Genomic DNA, 19,071 nt, shown 5'->3' on the forward strand with positions numbered 1-19,071 from the left:
CAAAGTTGTATTCAGCACCATTCAGATAGTACCCATGAGTACCAGCACAAGTTTGAAGATTGTTCTTGAATGTGTTTGCAGGAAAAATCTAACAAGCTAAACGGTAATGTACTAATACTGTGATAGAGAGTCCAAGGTAATGGGTAGGATGTAAGGATATGAGATCTGCCTTTTGCATGTATGGCTATAGATGGTTAAAATTTGTCTCATTCCTTTTAGATCTGCTGTCGGAGGCTTTGCCACTGTAACACAAATAAATGGAGAGGAAGGAAATGACCAGCATGTGCTAATCTGCACATACGCAGTTAGGTTTGTAAAATTTGTCTGGATTGGTGGGCTGGGCTGGACACCCACAAGTGCAGAACTGATCTAGAGTAGCTGCAGAAGCTTCCAGTTCTGGGAAGGAATCCGAGCTTTAGTTCAGGGATGGAAACTTAGATAGCAAAGGCCAAGTAAAAGCCCACAGGTTTGAAAATGTTGAATAATGTTATCACTATGCATAAGGTTTTCCTTTTATGCTTCTTAGAATCAAACAAACTGCTCAGTGCCCTCTAGATATATATGTATTTTTAATAAGTCCTTATCCCACTACCCATTTTGAAGAAAAAACTAAACCGTAAAATATAATAGAGGTGGGGAAAAAAGAAATGTTTTAATGAAACCCATGACTTAACCTCAGCCAAAATCCATACATCATAAGATGCTTTATTGTAGTAAGCAAATTAATATGGCTGTGAGCTTTCCAATTAGGGCACGTATCCATTTATTTTTATGGAAATATTGTATCGTTTATATTTTTTATACATTATGAAATGTGAAGGGAGTCTACTACTTGGAACATAAGGCTCCCTGAGGCTCACACACATTACTTAACCCAGTTGTGCTAATAAGCCTTTATATACTATGTTTTTCCAGCTCAGATCTTAACATGGCCTCAGTAGCTCAACCTGCTTAAATTTATTGAAAAACAACAACAGCTTGAAGAAGAAAAACGTGGTAGTAAGGAGAGAGGGGAAAGGAAATGTTCCTGTTCTCTCCACTGAGAAGACAAATGATGAGAGAGTTTTTTCTTTTTTTTTCCCAAAACCCACAGTATTCCCCTCTCCTTCTGTAAGAAAAATAGTCTTAAGAAAAAGAAATTCAAAGATCATAAAGCATGAAGAGAAAGAGGAATTGATCTTGGATACAAGATGGGATTGAGTTATAATATAACAAGTTACAGGTCTTTTCTTACTGAAAGGCAGAACCAATTGATTTATTATCATGACTCCCAGCTTGCATTTTTTAGGAAGGAACTGTAGATGCTAGGTAGCACGTCTCCTTTGATTTGCCACACTATGTCTTAATTACCAATGCTAGAAGTTCATGGTAGTATTTTCCAGCTTCAAAGGCTTCAGCAGCTTAAACAGCATGAGTGAATCAGGTTTGTAAGAACACAGTGACAATGTTATAGTGTCTTCATATTTTAGAATTGTCAGTTCATTTTTTATTTATTGTACATCAAAGTGAAAATAAGGACACAGAAAAGATAATATGTTTAGTCAGCATTCTCTTCTTTTGCTATCAGAGGAATTGAAAACATTCTCTTGTGTCAAAAACTGTGTTTCAGAGCTGCAGTTAAAGGGTTTTTTTTTATTTTTATGACAAAGGGAAATGATCTTAAATTTCTATTCTAAATATCTTTGAGTCTTTCCGTACTTATTTGTGACTTACACCAGTTTAACTCCAACAAAGTCTGCAAGTATGCTGGGGAAAGGCTGGTGTAGGTGGAAGAAAATCTGACCCATGAGATACAGGATCCAGGGCAGAGCGTGGGGAATTTTACTTCTGTAGAGTCCAGTTCAACAGATCAAATGATCTGTTTGTAGTAGATTTGTAGTAGATTTGTTGTTGATCTGTAGGTAGTTCTTTTAAGTTTAAGAATGTAAATAGCCATTCCCAATAGCACTGCTATCTCATGGTGAGGTCAGAGGCACTCTCTTTTAGTGGAATAGCTGACTGGATGTCAAATGGTTTAAGTTGTGCAGTGGTGAAATGCAGCATAATTACGATACAGCAATGGCACATGATATATGCCAAACTGAAGCATTGGTGGGGATGGCTAGAGTACTGAAGAATCAGGTTAGGGATGACTAAAGGATGATTCCCCCTTTAAATGTGAATGTCGATCTAAAAATAGCAATCTCTGTAATGTTATAACAATGCATTTTATATTGCAGTAGAGAATTGAGATGTAGCCAAAATTCTTATATAAATTGTCTTAAATAATTATTTAGAAATGAAAATATACACAGCATGAGTTCATACCATTCCATTTATTCAATCTAATAAGGATTGTTCTCTGTATTATCTTTTATTGTATGTTGGATTATCTTAAATTAGCATTACTGTTTATGAATGCTCTGCTGGAGACTTAAGAACTTGTTGGTTTCTCCTGCAATGAAAGATAGCTGCAAGGTCATTACATTTCTTGCTGGTTTATGAAACCTAGGCTATAATGAGTACATCAGGTAAAAATCTATTTTCCTCATCCAGTGATTGTCAGAGGGGATGGGTTCAACTATGTTTATCTCTGTACTGTAATAAGGAACAAAAAATATTATTGCTCTTCCAAGTGCTCTGGCTGTGACAATAAATTAAAATAATCAATGTCAGCAGAGAAAATGAGAAAAATATCATGATGAAGCATATGAAAGTGAGACAAGATATCTCACATTGACATAATAATGAAATCATAATATCTTTATAAAATGATGGAGATTTTCTTGTCCTGAGCCTTTTAAAATCTTTCATGCTTGAAAAATGTTGAGGGCTGTAAGTAATATGTCAAATAGATCAGCATGTTAAGCACTGATTTGTTAGAGCTATCTGCCAATACTGCCACTGTCAGGACATTGTTTTGTATATTCTAAATCTTGGACAGATGTACATCTTGATCAGCTAAGCTTTTTCAGTGCCCTTTTCCTCGAAGGAAGTGGCATCAAATTGTAATAACCTTTTCATTATTCTTCATGGAGGAGTTTTCTTTCTTCCCCCCCCTTTTTTTTTTAATTTAGGAATTGTTTAATTGCGCAATTCAAAACATCCACTGGTGTATAATATGAAAACACTTGTACAGTGCACTCCACTTGATCAAGACATGCTTAATCAGGAATCTGTTTAATTTCAGAGAACTGATTTCAAACTAATGGCAATAACTGTTGCTTAATTGGAATGGTAGTTCTGTAAATAGAAGACATCTATCTTCGGTTTTGTCAAATTTGCATCCAAACTTTGCATCTCTGTCACACAGATTACACAGTTGAAAACAGAAAAAGGCTGATTTATTTCAAGTGAAATAGGAGAACAAGCAAAACATGCTATGTCCTTTGACCCTTCCCTCCCTCAGTTCTGTCTTGGCCACTTCTGTTTTTCTTCCATTTCTCTTCCTCTAATGGATACCTTTTCCTTAGAATTGAAGCACAGTCTGGGTTTCTCAAGCTTTACAGAGGAAGCACTGTACAAGGATCTCAATGGAAAGATCTTAGGCAAAGGAAGTAGAAGGAAAACTTCAAAACGCATCTCTCTCTGGCTGACTAATAATTCCTCTCACCCCCCAAACAAGCTTCTTGCAGGCTATCTCCACCATGTAATCTGTTTTGTTTTCTTTTTCTCGGAGTCCGGAGTGAATTCTTAATATATTTTCCATCCCCTGAAACTGGGGTTGTGAAGGTTCCTAAAAATCTTGGTTATATCTATGTCATGGTGTTCATTACACTCCCCCACCCTGCCCTTTATCCATGTGAGGATGGATATTACTTTCTGCTCTAATGCTGGCCCAGCAGCTGATCTCCTCAGCCTGCCTATTTGCTAAGGTGTCTTGGTTTGCCTATTCCCTGTGTACTTTCTAACCTTTTTGGGGTTTTTTTTTGCGCTTAAGAAAGGTGAAGGCCCAGTTAAGCTGCCTTCTCTGGTGCAGGTGTCAGTGCTATGAATAAGGAGCAATAGAGAGTCATATGACAGGATAATAGGATATTTCTTCTACTGAAGTGAAGTGAAAACCTTGTATAGAACTGTGTCCCTATTCTTCACAATCTATGGCAAATTCTGCAGGCCTGGACACCTTGATGTTGAGATTCAGACCTTTTTCCTTTTCTTTTTAATATTCAAGTTGACACTGAATGTGTTTCTCAGACATTGTGTTCGTGGCTGTGAGTAGTTCTGCCCAATATGATAAATCCTGGCCTAAATTTCAGGGCCTATATTTTGCAAAATAGTCTTTGTAATGGATATTAGATTTATGACACTGTAAATAGAGGGCAGGGCTTTCTTTTTCATCAGTAGGGAATAAAGAAGGTAGTAAAGTTTCTTTTTTTTTTTTGTGCTGCTGGGTCAAGGTTTGACTTAAACAATAAGCAGTGAGAGGCGAGTGCGGTCACTGCATCTAATGGTGATGGTGGTATGAATTCACTTTCCTTCAGCTTTTAGTAACCTGTCTTAATAGGGCCCTGACCTCTGCTTTCACGGTGTCAAGCACAGTAGAAATAACAAACCATGAAAAAGTGAAGTGTGATGGCAGGATCTATTGGGGTTAAATTCTTCCAGCAACCTTTGAAAACTCGATTCTGCAGTAGTAGGAAGAAGCAGGATGTCCGTGGCAATCAGTACAGTGATTGTGTCATACAAACTTGCAATAGAAGTATAGGTAACACTTTTGCTCTCAATTTTGTTCCCAGAAAATGGAGAGACCGTGTATGTGATCATTTGCATTGACTATTTTAGAATGTATTTTGAAAAGACTTTGATGCAAAATGTAATATTAATGAGAAACAAGACCTTAGTCCGTTACTGATATATTTCCCTTCCAATACTAGTTCAGTTTTTTGCTTTACAAATACTGTGATGTCAGAGTGGAAAGAGATGGGAATACACAAATGCATGATTGCACTTTGCAACGGGCACTATTCTGTCCTATTTAGTCTTCAATGAATGCAAAAGCTAACAGAAATTACTCTGTGCTGTACAGTGATGACCCAAAAACTTGCTTGAGAAATTCAGGATCAAGATCCTTTCTTTCACTGCCTTTAGCTTAGGTGATCCAAAGTACAAATCATGAATATAATATTGTTTCTCTAATCTATAGGAGTGATTTGAGACTTAATTAAATCTTACAAAGCTCTTAACTCATCAGGCAAAAGGCATTGTATTGAATGAAAGTGGTGGTGGTAGTAGTGCAAATTCATGCTCTTCCTGGAAAAAAGTGAATATATTTTTGAACATTGTGACCTGTTTGGGTATTTATGAGTCACAGAAGAATACATATAGTTGGAGGAGGTCTTGAGGCAAAAGTACAAAAATGTGCCTGGGCAAGTATACTTTAAAAAAAAAAAAAAAAATTAAGAGAAAATTTCTTATCAAGTTATAAAGTTGTCTGGCTTCTTTATGACTGCACAGACTTCTGTTACGAAAGATTCAGATTGCAGCCTAACCAAAGTGAAACACCCAGCATACAGCTCCTTCAGCTACATGCATGTACTACAGATCTGCTTATGCTGGAATGAGAAAATGGATATAATTTTGTTCAGCAGCCTCTTTAGTGAAATATTGAAACAGAATTGTGGCTCAATTAACGTCTCTTACTCAGGATAGGATTAGATTGTAACCTGTTTTCTTTCCACAAGGAAAGACTTTTGGTAGGAAAGTGGGAAAGGACCAGCTACTGTGGCTAAATGACACCAGCTATTTTACCACAAAGAGATCCCAATATACATATAGCTCTGTTTTGGAGAACTTTAGTGCAACTCAGTACATTGTGACACTGTATAGTTTGTGGTAAGATAGACACAGGTTAAAAGACAAGGAAAGAGAGGTGAGAAGAACATGGAAAAGAATATTTAGAGCATACTAAGGGCATTAGTAGCACAAGGCATAATTGAGAGCATCCCTATAGCTGTTCTGAAGTTATCTCCACTGCACTTTATGATTTCAGCTTTTCAAGATGAGCCAGGATAAAATGTTATTTGGTAATTACATTATGTTTGTGGAGTAGAAAATTTCTTGCCATTCCTGATATGATCTTCAATTTGAAAATCTGCAGTTAAATCCAATATCGTTTATGTCATCATAGTCTGCAAAGGCCCAAGCTGAGATCAGAACTCTCTTGGACAAGGCGCTGTAGTATCAGCACTGCTATTGGCATGTAAAAGAAAGCCCTGTTATGAAGAGCCATTGAGATTGTTCAAGCTGAGACAGAAGCTAAGAATCACAGAGGAGGGAAGAGGGAATAATAAGGCTGAGTGTGACTCCGAACCCACATGATCTGGCCCCTCTCAAATGATGTATCCATTAAACTATTTCTTCTCTCAGTGGCCCATGCCTGCAAGAAACTGCAATCTAAATATGAGAGGAAAAAATATTGTCTGTGTGTATGTATGTATCTACATACACAGGACCACACTTGAAAAGGAGCTGAGGAGAATTATTAATGATGAGAGAAGAAGATGGGGAGATTTGCTAAAGAATGTGGAGAAAGGCATCTGGTGTATGTGAATATGAAGGCTGTTCCAGATATATACCAAGACAAAAGGTGTGTGTGTAGAAAGGAGACCAAGGGAACACTGAAGGGCGATCACTGGAGAGTAGGGCAAGAGGATAAAGTGTGGAGGAAAGGAATTTATGAAGTATTGTGACTGAAACCATGTGCTCCCCAAAGCAAGTATCACACAATGAAGAATAAAGTGCAATGGAGTTCAAACAAAATGTACTCCATTGTTAGCGCAGTGCTGTAGACCACCTGAAATATTACAACTGCTACCTGTGGCATCATTAATGTCCTGGGATTATTTTCATAAATCAGGCCCTAGAACATAATAGAATGGAGCAGATCGGTGCTTTCTATAAAGATGAGATTGAACTGTAAGAGAATTAATGATACCATCATTACAGCCTTTAATCTATTTTATAGAGAACTGCTTCTCCTTTTATGAACAATTTGTCCTTTAGAGAATTCTCTAATATTTCTGAGTAAGCAAATTTTTTTAAGTTTTCTTCTGAGTGTTTGAAATAAAGATCTTTTCTTTGGTCTCTTCCTGGGGAAAGGAATAAAGTATGTAGCAGTTTCTTTAGTTTTATGCAGATTACAATGGATTAATCTCTGTGGAAGCAAGTAAACACATGAAGTTTCACTAAGGTCAGGTTTAGCTATATGCACTGTGCTTCTGTGCAAACTACATGGTCACCTGTCTGACTTGTATCCCTGCTACTAATGCCTGACTAGTTGCAGATGGAAAAATAGATGTACATCCCTCGACATTCTGGAGAAAGAAAGATCGAATAGGTAACTGCAGCAAGAAACAACAAAAAGAAACTCTTTGTTTCTCAAATAGTACATCTACCACCTTTATTGAGTGTCTTAATAGAGATATTTAAGAGTTTTTATTGGTGTAACTTTAACTTTGCATAAGGGAAGAACTTCTGTTTTTCTTTTTGACTCCTTAGGTCTTTGTTTCTTACTTCCGTGCATTGTACACTGGGCCCACCTTCTCTTTCATTTTTTGGTGGTAATTACTCCAGTCTAAAGATGATGCCCAGTCTAACAAAGCTAATGAAAATCTGCCTTTCAATCTAAACTGTAATCAGTTTATAACAAGCTCTCTTTTTCTGTGCTTCACTACTGTGACAAAATCTCTTTTTCATACCTCAGAATGATAAGGCAGGGTGGAAAAAAAAAATCATTTTCCATCACTAGGCGTGCATGAAAGGGAGATGGGCTTAAGCATGCCGAATTGATCTATTTGCATTCTTCTATTGCCTTGGTTGCTGCATCTTTGCAAGAAGTTAATATCGTATCTTTGATTTGGCCTCTGGAATGGCAGGCCCTGGCAATCAAGCATGCTTATTACAGCAGACAAATAATCTAGACCAATGGAGTCCCGGTATGTATTAATTCATTTGGAAATGTGGCAGATTTGTGGCAAAAAGCATCTTGGAATCTGTTAGCTGGATATGTGGTAAGCTTTGAGCAAAAATAAGCATTTTGGAATTGGTTAGCCTGACAAAGCTATATTTGTCTGCTTTTCTTGCTGCTTGTGAATATCACCCTAAACTAACCAGCCAGTTGCTTGTGATGTTTCTCTTTTCCACTCATCATTCTACTCTTTACTATTTTGTTTCCTGCTCTCTTGCAGGCTACTCGCAGTGACAGTCATTGGTGTCAGCAGAGTGATGACATAACCATAAGTTTCCTATTTGCTTTAACAACAGTACAAAATTCTACTGTTAATCTAATGTCTCACATAATTTACTACAAAACAACGTTGCATACTCAAATATCTCCCAGTTTAATTTCCTGGCTCAGCTGTCATCCTCAAGCAATCCCAGTAACATGTCTTTCAGCTCACACAGTGAAAAGTAGAATTGTGCTGCTCTCTGTGACACTGGTACAATGATTTTGTTCATTAAATTCTGATTCTGCAAAAGGGGGTCATTTTTGAAGAGCGCAAGTGAAAATATGATATGCCAACATATGTTTGCTGATCCTGAAGAGGGACCTTAGATTAACCATAGATTAAGAGTTTTCTGCTCTCAGAACAGAGAGCCCTTAGTGAAGTATACACCATACCATACCTTGAGCTGATCATGATACGTATCTCTATTTTAGAGAATGACAGTTGGAGGCAAAAGACATTTTTTTTTAAAAAGTGCCCAAACAGACACTGGAAAATTAAGGCCCAGTCAAAACTGGAACTCAGCAGTTCAGTTGCTGTCTGTTTAGTCCCTCAATGGAGCATTAACAGAATTAGTCCAAATGAGAGCTGGATTAGCTCCTGACCCCCTGAAATCCAGCTGTAGGCTTTGAGTTCATCTTTCTATTTTCCAAGACATTAAAAGGAAAAAACCCTGAAAACCGTGTCCTGAAGTGAATTTCCTTGTTCTTTTCTTTCGAAATTACAAACTCAATGGAAGAATTGAGTTCCTTTTACTTTTTAATAAGGCAAACCTTTTCAGAGACACAGCAGTCAAAAATGCTTTAGAAACTGTGAATAAAAGAATGTCCATATCTTTCTGCATCTGGTTTTGCATTCAATAGATACACAGTTTAAATGTTAAGCAGGAAGCAGCAAAATGTAGTCAGGAGGTACAATAACCAGTAGCAAGTGTCTCAGCTCAAGTGGAATATTGATCAGGCAATCAAGGAAGCTGCTCTCCTGCCTCTCAGTGTAGAAGAACTTTGATACCCAACTCTGTTAAAACTGCCAACCTGTCAGTGAATTCAGATTAAGTGTCTGCACTTCAAGAAAAGGAGTCCATAAATTAACTTCTAATGCTGATGACATTCAGAAAGAAAGAGATTTTCATTGGCATTCATGGTTCAGCACCTTTGGACTGGCAGACTTTTAACTTCCATTTGCCATCCAGCCCCACAAGCCACGATGGGTTGCTGATTTTAGAATTGTAATACTTCAGAGGGCTTTGCAAAAGAAGCTGAGTACAGTTACAATTTCATGCAGTAAGCAAAAGGGAGAACAAACTAGCAAGTATGGCTTTTTCTTTGGTAAACATGCCTGTTAGAAGTAGCCCCTGAGAAAGTCCCTTACTTTTTTCATCATACATGTTTTGTAAAATTTGCCATGTAATTAGTGATGAAATGGGAAAGTCACCATTTCAGGGCCTTTGTTCTTCCAGAGGTAGGCATATAAAGGATAAGAAAAGAGAACTGTATACAAATCTATTGAGTGCAAATACCTGCCCTTCTTCACCTTAGTCTCATCTCTTTCCAGAATTAACTTTGAAAGAGAAGTAGAGCTCTTGGTGAGAAGCCATGTAATTCTTGTTCCATTATAGATTTTGAGTGGCTTATTGGCAGAGTATACAGAAATGCTGCTGTTGGTGACGCTGCAGTGACATCACAGGAAATGATCTGTGTGGTAAAATTTTAGTTGAACTCATATGTTAATAATTTCCCATGTGTGTTTCCATAATTTCTGTAAAATTTAAGACGACAAAAGTAGCAAAGTGCAAGAGTGATAACTTAAAAAAACAAAGATAAAACCCAAAAACTGTTGTATACAACAGTACGTTTTTTTCTCTAGCATTTCTAAAGCTACTTTTAAAATATAACGATAAAGAATCCCACTTAATATTCTACAGGCAGGGTCAGAAGTTGGATGAAAATATTTGTCATTTTCTACTATGTTTTGGAGGACCTTGCCTAAGTGCTTATATGCAATCTGAACAAGGATTCTGCATCTACATACCGTATCCTGGATAAAATTCTCACTGCCTCTGCAGCAGGGAAAATAATCCTACCACATCCAGCAGTAAAATTCTTCTATTATTAGGTACAAGAATAGAACTCTCAACTTTATAGCTTCTACAGGAAATAAGTCAAGAGCTTTGGAAGCCTCCAAGTATGGAAGCTGAGCTTCTATCTGTTAAGCAGAGCACAGGTGAAACAGTCTCATGGGATCTGAAAGGAGAATGTTAAAATGCAATGTTAGATCAGCTGTTACCTGACTACAGAAAGGAGGGGTTTCAGGCTCAGATTTAGTACACATATTTGTACATTCAAGTATTTCTATAGTAGTAAAAAGTCGTACAACAACTAGTTGGGAAATAAGGAATGTTCATTAAGCATAAAATTCAAAAAGAGAAAAATGAGAAATTTGAGAAGTTACTTTTGATAGAGATATCCACTAGAAAGAAAGTGTACCAGTGGCAAGATTCACGTATAATATTTGCTGGTCATCTAGTGAGATGCACAGATATTTTATACTAAGAGATATTGATCACTTATTTATGTCATGAATCAGGTGCATTTCCACCCATGCACTCAGAGCAGCTTTCCTGAGAGCAGACTCCTGAAGAGCTGGCTCGCTGTTTTGTTTGAACTCTGACTGGTAAAGTAAAAGATTATAGCTGATTATTGATTTGTTTCTCTGACTTAAAGGTGTACTGGAATTAGAAATTGTCCGCAAAAAGTAAAACATTACTGTCCTGTAAATATTAATGGCACTGTTGCAGAAAGGAAAGCAAATGCAAACTTTTTTCTGAACAGCTTATTGCCTGCGAGACTTTTTATTCGAAGTGTAGTCACACTGTTCCCTATTCCCTCCATATTCATAATTGTAGTTCCTAATTATTTGGGGTCATTATGTGTCTTCCATCTTCCAAAGGTCAACTAATTCTCTTCATGAATAATTTATTCAACAATTGATTGGGTAACGAGTGAAATAGCTGAATACATTTTTCACTGGAAAATATTACACTATATAGGGATATAGTCATAAAATAAAAATACGTGGAAGAAAAAAATGTTTGAAAAAAAGTAGTTACAGCAAATAATTCAGTCATAAGACTGGATATTTTATTTTTCTACATGAAGTTCATCCTCAGAGTATACTTTAAATTCTTAAACTGTAACGCTATGTACATATACCTGTAGTCAAATGACAAGAAAATAGATTTTAACTATATTTACATATGTAGTTCTTGGGTAAATTTCTATTTTCTTTGTTATTGAAGGTTTATTTATATCAGAAGGCCTCGTAACTTTGCCAAAGGCTGTCACCTTATTGTGCTAGATACCATAAACACATCTGATGAAAGGCAGCTTTTGTCCACATGATCTCAGTTTACATAAGCAATATAAATAATGAACAGTAGAGGCATAGGGAACTGCAATTACCTGCCTGAGTGATAGATTCTACAGCAAAAACCAGGAATCCTATTTGCTTTTTCATCACTTCACTGCAATGGGCTATGCAGTGTTAATTGCATAAACATTTACAGAACATTGCAATTAACACTGATTGATCAGATTTTTTTTTTTAAATTTAAAATTTTTAAAATAAGTAATCTCAAACTTTCAGTAAGATTTATTCAAAGACATGTAGATTTCTGTTAAATTCCCAGGGACACACCGAACTTTTTAGACAAATCCCTTAATTACCAATAAATGCTGGTTACTATTCCGTAACACTTTGTTTGCAAAAGCAGTGCAGGAAACCAATGCACACGTTCAGTACATCTTGAGTTTCAAATATAAAATATCAAGGGGACCAAAGGGTAAAGTAAATTCTAAAATAAAATGTACATAGAGATTGATAATTTTGAAAAACTCTTGGTTTTTGAAGGCTGTGTAGGGATGCTCAGGGAACTGAAAAAAGTAGAAGCGTTTGGCAGTGTTCTGATATCTGAATCATTTGTTCAGCACTGCAAAATATAGTCATACTCCTTTGCACTTGCTTCATTCCTCTCATAGGAAGGAGCAGAGCCTGGAGCGACGAGGATCTGCCAAACGTGTTATGACGCTACAGATTGTTATTCTCTTTCTAGACCTAAAGGCAAATCTTTTACAGGGACAATCTGTGCCCGATGCCTACTGTTACTGGAGGCAAGCAATAGGGCTGGTACAGAGCAATTGCAGTGTCCTGGAGATGATCATATCCAGAAGAAGAAACAATCTCTGGATAATTTGACTGACAAGTTCTTTATTGACTAACCTAAAAAAGAGGAAGTGGACAGTGAATATTCAGGGTTAAATTTAGGTTTGAAAGTCCATTAGTTGGACCTCAACAAATTAGAATCCCTTATGTTTTGTCTAGAATTTCATGCTAATCTGTGCTTTTACGGTTTGCTGCTGGAATATCATGGGTATATGTGCAACTACAAATATTTTGGTTTTAAATTGAGTATAAATCTGAAAGATTTTTTTGCTTTTTGCTTTATGAATATAAAAAAACATTCCTTTTGTTTCCCAAACAAAATAGTTGCATTTCCCTTAATTCTTTATTTGCCCGGTGAATGAAGTATTTGACTCAAATGTTCATGTATGTCTGTTTAGGCACAGCCCTCTACCAATGCTCTAGTTTTGTGCTGTTTCACAATTTCTACAAATACTATTCTTTTATGCTCCTTTTTCCTTCCTTGTATTATGGCCATAATACTTTCGGATATGTGCTTATGTGATTTTATTTATGTACCCGGTTGAATCTTATGGAAATTATCCTCACACTCCATACTTTTGTAGCATACTAGTTTAACACTGAAAATACCCTGCTGCTGTAGCAAATATCTTGCCCCTGTCTTCCAGCAATCCATGTTGGGCAACTTATGTTCACAGTTTGAGTTTCTTTTCTAGTTGTAAAAGATGAATGAATTTATTTTCTTTGTGCCATAGGGCATTTGAGAGTCTACTGAAGAAAGATAATAGAACCTGATAGGAAAAAAAAGCTCTCCAAACATCCCGCTTCCCTGAAAAGTACATAATATATTTATTTTCAACCAAAAACAGAGTTAAAAATAAAAATTGGAATTTCCATAGGAAAGAAGATATTCTGAAAAGCATTAATGTAAGGCCATTATCAAATCCATACCAGTGGTCTGTTTCAACAACTGACTAAAAAAAGGTTAAGTAGGTAACATTAAATAAACTCTAAACCAATAATTTAGTTGTTTGGAAAAAAATAATGAAAAGTTGTGGAAAAAACCCAACTTCTAATAAACGTTATGTGTTCGATAACTATTCCACTTATTTATTTATATATTTAGTTATTATTTAGTGGTTATAATTGTGGATTTCATGATAATTCAGTTAAGTGACTGTGAAAATATCAGATTTATTTTTATCCTATTTTTTTGTGGTTCCTTGAGGTCATAACTCCAGAAGAAAATGCCAAAACATGACCGAGTATATCTCCATAACCACCAGACCCGACTCTGGGGATTTTGTTTGTTTTATTAACATTGGGGCTACCTTATACTTGGCAATGCAGTTTAAAAAAAAAATCACCAATATTTCTGGAGATGTAAAATATATGAGCCTTGTTGCCACCATCCTTTGTAATAATACTACTACTTAGCTCAGCATATTTGCTGTGCCTTGAGATTGTGCTATACATAACATTTTTGACTCAATAATGTTGAATTATAGAAATAAATTGCACAAAGAAATACTTAAAATAAAGACCTGGTAGGGTGTTTGGGGGAAAAGAGAGGTTTAAGAAATTCTTTCCTTACTCAAATACATGCGATAGTTAAATAGGCTGATAAATCCATTTGCTGTTGATATAGTTTCCAGCTTAATTTACTAGTGGCACAGCAATGAATTCAGCCAGTTTGTTTTAACACTGAGTCAAATCCAGTGGTTTAACAGTTAGAGACATTTTAACATAAAAATCAACTACAAGAATTCTTCTTTTCCTTAACTTTAAATGGAGGTGTTATAGAAATTTTCTAGAGGCTATCTAGCAAAGTATAAATAATATCACTGAACACAGTAAGACTATGGAGATTGTCTCTTCATTAGACCTGTGCCTGTGATGTTTTGGTTTTATGCTTGAAACATTTTTAAAAATCTGAGGACACACTATATTTAGAAAAAAGACTACAAGCATTTTCTGCTTTCTGTAATCTGGAAAACTTTTTGCCATTCCACAGAAGGAGTCAGGCTGAAAGCAAACAGAAAGCTGACTTTTACTTGGAGACCAGGCATGGAACAGCATTATCCATAACCAGTAGTATTAAGTTTAAGCCACAAATTGCAGGATGAGTGGAGTATTTGGCTTAGTGTCATGATTGTACCTCCATTAGCCAAATTGGTCTCTGAAGTACATGAATGAAAAAAGCATGGAATAGGATGCAGTTAGTGACACTTCCAGAGGAGAAAAAGAGCATCAGGTTAAAATAATCCAATTCAAAGAGTTACAGGTGGGGGAAAACCCATCTAGAGAGTGTTTGGGAGTGTTTTTTTGAGATGGGAAATCTGTCAGTTGGACATCAAGTAGATCTTAAAGATCTCAGCTATCCCACAACTAATTTCCGTAGGAAAGTTTTTCTCATCCAAACAGAGGCTGAAAGGGGAAGTTCTCTGAAAATGGTAGAAGAATGTAGGAGAATTAAGGGAGGGGTGTGTGTAATAACTTTGCTTATGAATAGAAGTAAAGGAGATAACTTTTTCTACCACAGGCTACAGAATAATTTCTAGGAGACGTAGCTGATGCCCAGTGTTTTCCTAAGCTTGATAGATCAGCAGGCATCTGGCAGGTTCTGTTGGAAACTCAGCATATTTTTAAGCATGGTCAGCATCCCATTTGGAAGACAGTCTCTCTCAAGGCTGCAGTTTGGATTGTGCTTGGCACTAAAACTATTTCACAGCAAAATACAATAAACTTTTCATGTTTCAACCAGATTATGTTTTGATCTCGGGCAGAAAACAGTATTTAATAAAAAAACATGACCCAGGATTGTGAGTATGTTTGGATAAAGTTGAAGTTTCTGGGATAAAACTGAACAAATATGTGAATTCTGTGCAACAGAAATATCTATCTGGGAAATATGTTAGTATATACTGTGAAAAGATAAATAACATCAAAGCTGTCAACAACATTCTTTTCCCAACTACGAGATATCTTGAAATGATGTCCAGCCTAGGAAAAGCTGTACCTCATTTTAGTTACAGACTAGCAATTGAGATGTCTTCTGCTACATGTACAATGGACATTGAGTGCAAATCTTAATAATTGACTGGGAACAAGGTGAGGCAGCTGAAGCACTATGACAGTAAGTGCAAATATAACCTATCCACATCTAAGGAGGCTGTTGGTCTTTTCTCACCACCAAGGTCAACACCAGATACCAGGGTCTTTTGTTATTGGCACTAGCAAAACAAAAATGTCCCTATCCTCAGGTAAGGAAGGAAGTCTGTCTTGTGCTCATAGTCTAAGGACAGAGTCCTTTCTATGAGAAACTTCTGCTAGGAAAGCAGATTGTGACTGACTTTTTAACTCAAGGTAAATAGCGAGTGTTCACCTACGAATATACAGGTTTTTTGGTTTTTTTTTAATTAAAATAAGACATCAGAAAAAATTAACAGAAAAATTCACAGGTATTAGTATCAGAGTGTGAATGCCTGCTTGCTGTTTTTCTGTCCATTTTCTCATTTATGGCAGAATGCTGCAAAATTGAATTTCCAGATTCCATGCTGCAATATGTTTTTCTGGTTTTGTCACGGGTTGTCAATATTTAGTAGTTCTAGCAGAGTCACTTAGACATTCAAAGAAAGTAACTGGAAGTCAACTCTGAACTAAACAATTAACTTGTAAATGATGACTGTGATTGTCAGATCTCCTATTGGCAGAACAGAGTTAAGCCTCAACTTAAGGATTGTGGGCACAGGAAAATAGCCGTCCTCTGTTACCAGTTTAAGGGTGATAATGTAAAGGAAGATCTCTCAGTACTAGTTAACTTTTTGTTAACAGGTCCCAACATGACCATTTGTATTGTGCATAAAATGGATTAAAAAGGTATGGTAGATCATGTGGGACTGCCTAAACAAAAAGAAATATCAGAGAAGTTGGATACTTTTAATCCAATGTGTTCACCTGGTTTCTGCCAAAAGTAGGGGTAATTCGTCAGAAGGAAAATTTAGAAGAAAATAAAACTACAGTTTTTGTTAACTTCAGTGCTCCATGAACTGTATTGGTTGCCTACCTCTTTCTCCACTGAATTTAAGGCTAATGTAAATCTACAGACTCTACATGAGCAATGTCTAAGCTACCTCGAACATCATCCAGTGATTCTAAAATAACTAGAAGTTACAGGGACTGGCTTCCCAGAAAAGAACTAGGAAGTTCTTTTCTGCACATATGAGTTGTACAGCATTTTCAGCAAGCAGAAATCTTTCAGATGCTTTATAGTCCACCTTCTAAGGCAAATGGCATTTTTGTACTTCCAGGAGGCACAATGTGGTTATTGAAGGAGAAGAAAAATGATAGTGAGACAAATACTGTTGGAAGACACCTGGGCATAGACATTGGAAGAAGGGAAATGGTAAGAACAGTTCTAGAACCCACTCAGTGTTGTCTTTGATGCAAAAGTCAAATGGGGACTGACTTTTCATTCTGTGCTTATGTAGTACATATTGACAGGATGGCCTGGTCTATGATAAGTACCTGTACCATAATATAACTACATAATATAATTATTAAATTGAAGGAATAGCTAAGTAAAATGAGAAGTACATATGGAAATTATGATTTATATAATTCTTCGTCAGTGGAGTACTATGTACATAGTTAAATATAACTAACTGTACGTTATAGAAGGAGGTGCTGTGATGTGGTGCGTATGATCTAAACATCTAGTGGCAGACTGTAATGCATTCTGTATTTGTAGTATGCTCTCCAACAGATTATCTTAATACAGTCATTAACCAACCATGCTACACTAAACTCCTAACAAAGAAGCGAAGAAACTCCATCCTCAAGCTTGGTTTAAAAGTGTTCTTGTTTTACTGTAGGTTTAATATGTAAGTTTTAATGCAGAATCATTGAATTCACAAGTAAAAAATAACAGTTGAAGCTTAAGTTTGATATTTGCAGAGCAAATCATGTCCACCAAACTACGTATCCCCGTGTCTATGATATGTCTTGTGACAAATACTGTTGTGTGGTTGGTGAGCAAGGCTGGTGCTCAAAAGATTCTCGGATTTAGGAGGCTGTTTCATGTGATTAAATATGGAGGCTGCAGGCCACTGCTTCTTTCAATAGAATATATTTCCTAGGTCCGAAATCTTCTCTCCAGTCTGAACTATATTTGTTTCTAGTCAGTTCCATTAGTGACTGTTCTAATGGATAGACTGTAGAATTTGAGCTAATGCTTTACAAAGTGTATACCATTCTTAGGTTAAATATCAGTAAACAACAGCCCATTCCTATGCTAAAAAAACTTCTGCCAAGTTCGCAGCCATGGTAAATTCAATTTTATTTGGTAACTTAATAGCTACATGTTATGAAAGGTTATTTCACCTATAAACATCTGCTTTTAATCTGCCTTCGCACTATGATTATTTAAAAGATACCATGAGGTTTTTTACTTACTGTATCTACTAGAGCTCCTCAGTTTTTATCAAAATTGTTAATATTGCACTGCTTTTCTTTTTGCTACTAAGAAAAATGGTAATTTAAAGCAGTGACATAGAACACAATGAAATAGCTTAAATATCTATTTTTATTGCCTCATTTTTGCAACTTGTTTTGGTTTACCTGTAAAATAATCAATGGTACCAAGTAGTATATTGAAGTTCAGGATATGTTTGTTTGTTATTCTCTAAATTCTATGACTCACTAAGCTGAAGGCTACATTAAAGCCAAAAAGCTCAGTTCTACTAAGAGTTGCTTGATATTGTATATCCAAATGATACATTTAATGGGTATCTTTTCCCCTAAATAGCTAGTAAAACACTGCATTTGAAAGCTGGTATTTTTACTGGGAACATTATGCGATACAAAACTCTGTGTGTTACTTTCCATTGAGTGGGTTTTGCAGCTTGTAACTGCTCTTGCAAGGAATATTCAAATGTTTATTATTATGTAAAGATTTGTATCATTCTCAAGATGCTGTATTCCCAGAAATAATGATGTCATTATTGTTGGTTTTCTATTAATCTGAAGATAACAACCCCATTTGTGAGCGTGATGTAGAATATACATAAGAATAGGTGGTAGCAGTTAGAGATGACCTTTCTGATCTGTGAGTTTCTGAATATGGATTAAGAAGGTCAGTCATTAATGCCATTCAGCTAACAAGTGAACGATTTTATGGAATTCATTTTAGTCCTAGAGCACCAACTCCTACACATATTAGTTTCAATATGCAAAATCTATTGTTGTTCATCATTTCCAGTCAACTGCTGGGAAAAGAATTCTACATACTGTTCCTGTTGGTTATGCTGAAAGATTTGGTCAGTGGCTTAATGTGAATAATTTTCCAGAAAGATATTAGCCCAGGTTTCCTCTATGGTTTTTCTGCTTTCAGGTGGTAACTTGCCTTAGGTTACCAGAATGAAGGTCTTCAACAGTGTCTTATTTTTCTTCAGAAATTCTCTGTGCAAACAACTTTCATTCCAATAGAAGTGTTTCTATAATAGAAGTATCTTTATAAGTTGTGAAATATTTTTATGTCCACCTCTATGTAGACTTCCTCTATGGGCTTTTAAACACAGAAGTCCTTAGGTATTCTCTCAAAAGGTAAAGACGTCTTTCCTAGTATTCAATCATTCAATTCATAAAGAGATCATGCCTTTGTAGACTT

This window comes from Phaethon aethereus (assembly GCF_964289735.1).
Source record: "Phaethon aethereus genome assembly, chromosome: 9".
Taxonomy (NCBI): Eukaryota; Metazoa; Chordata; class Aves; order Phaethontiformes; family Phaethontidae; genus Phaethon; species Phaethon aethereus.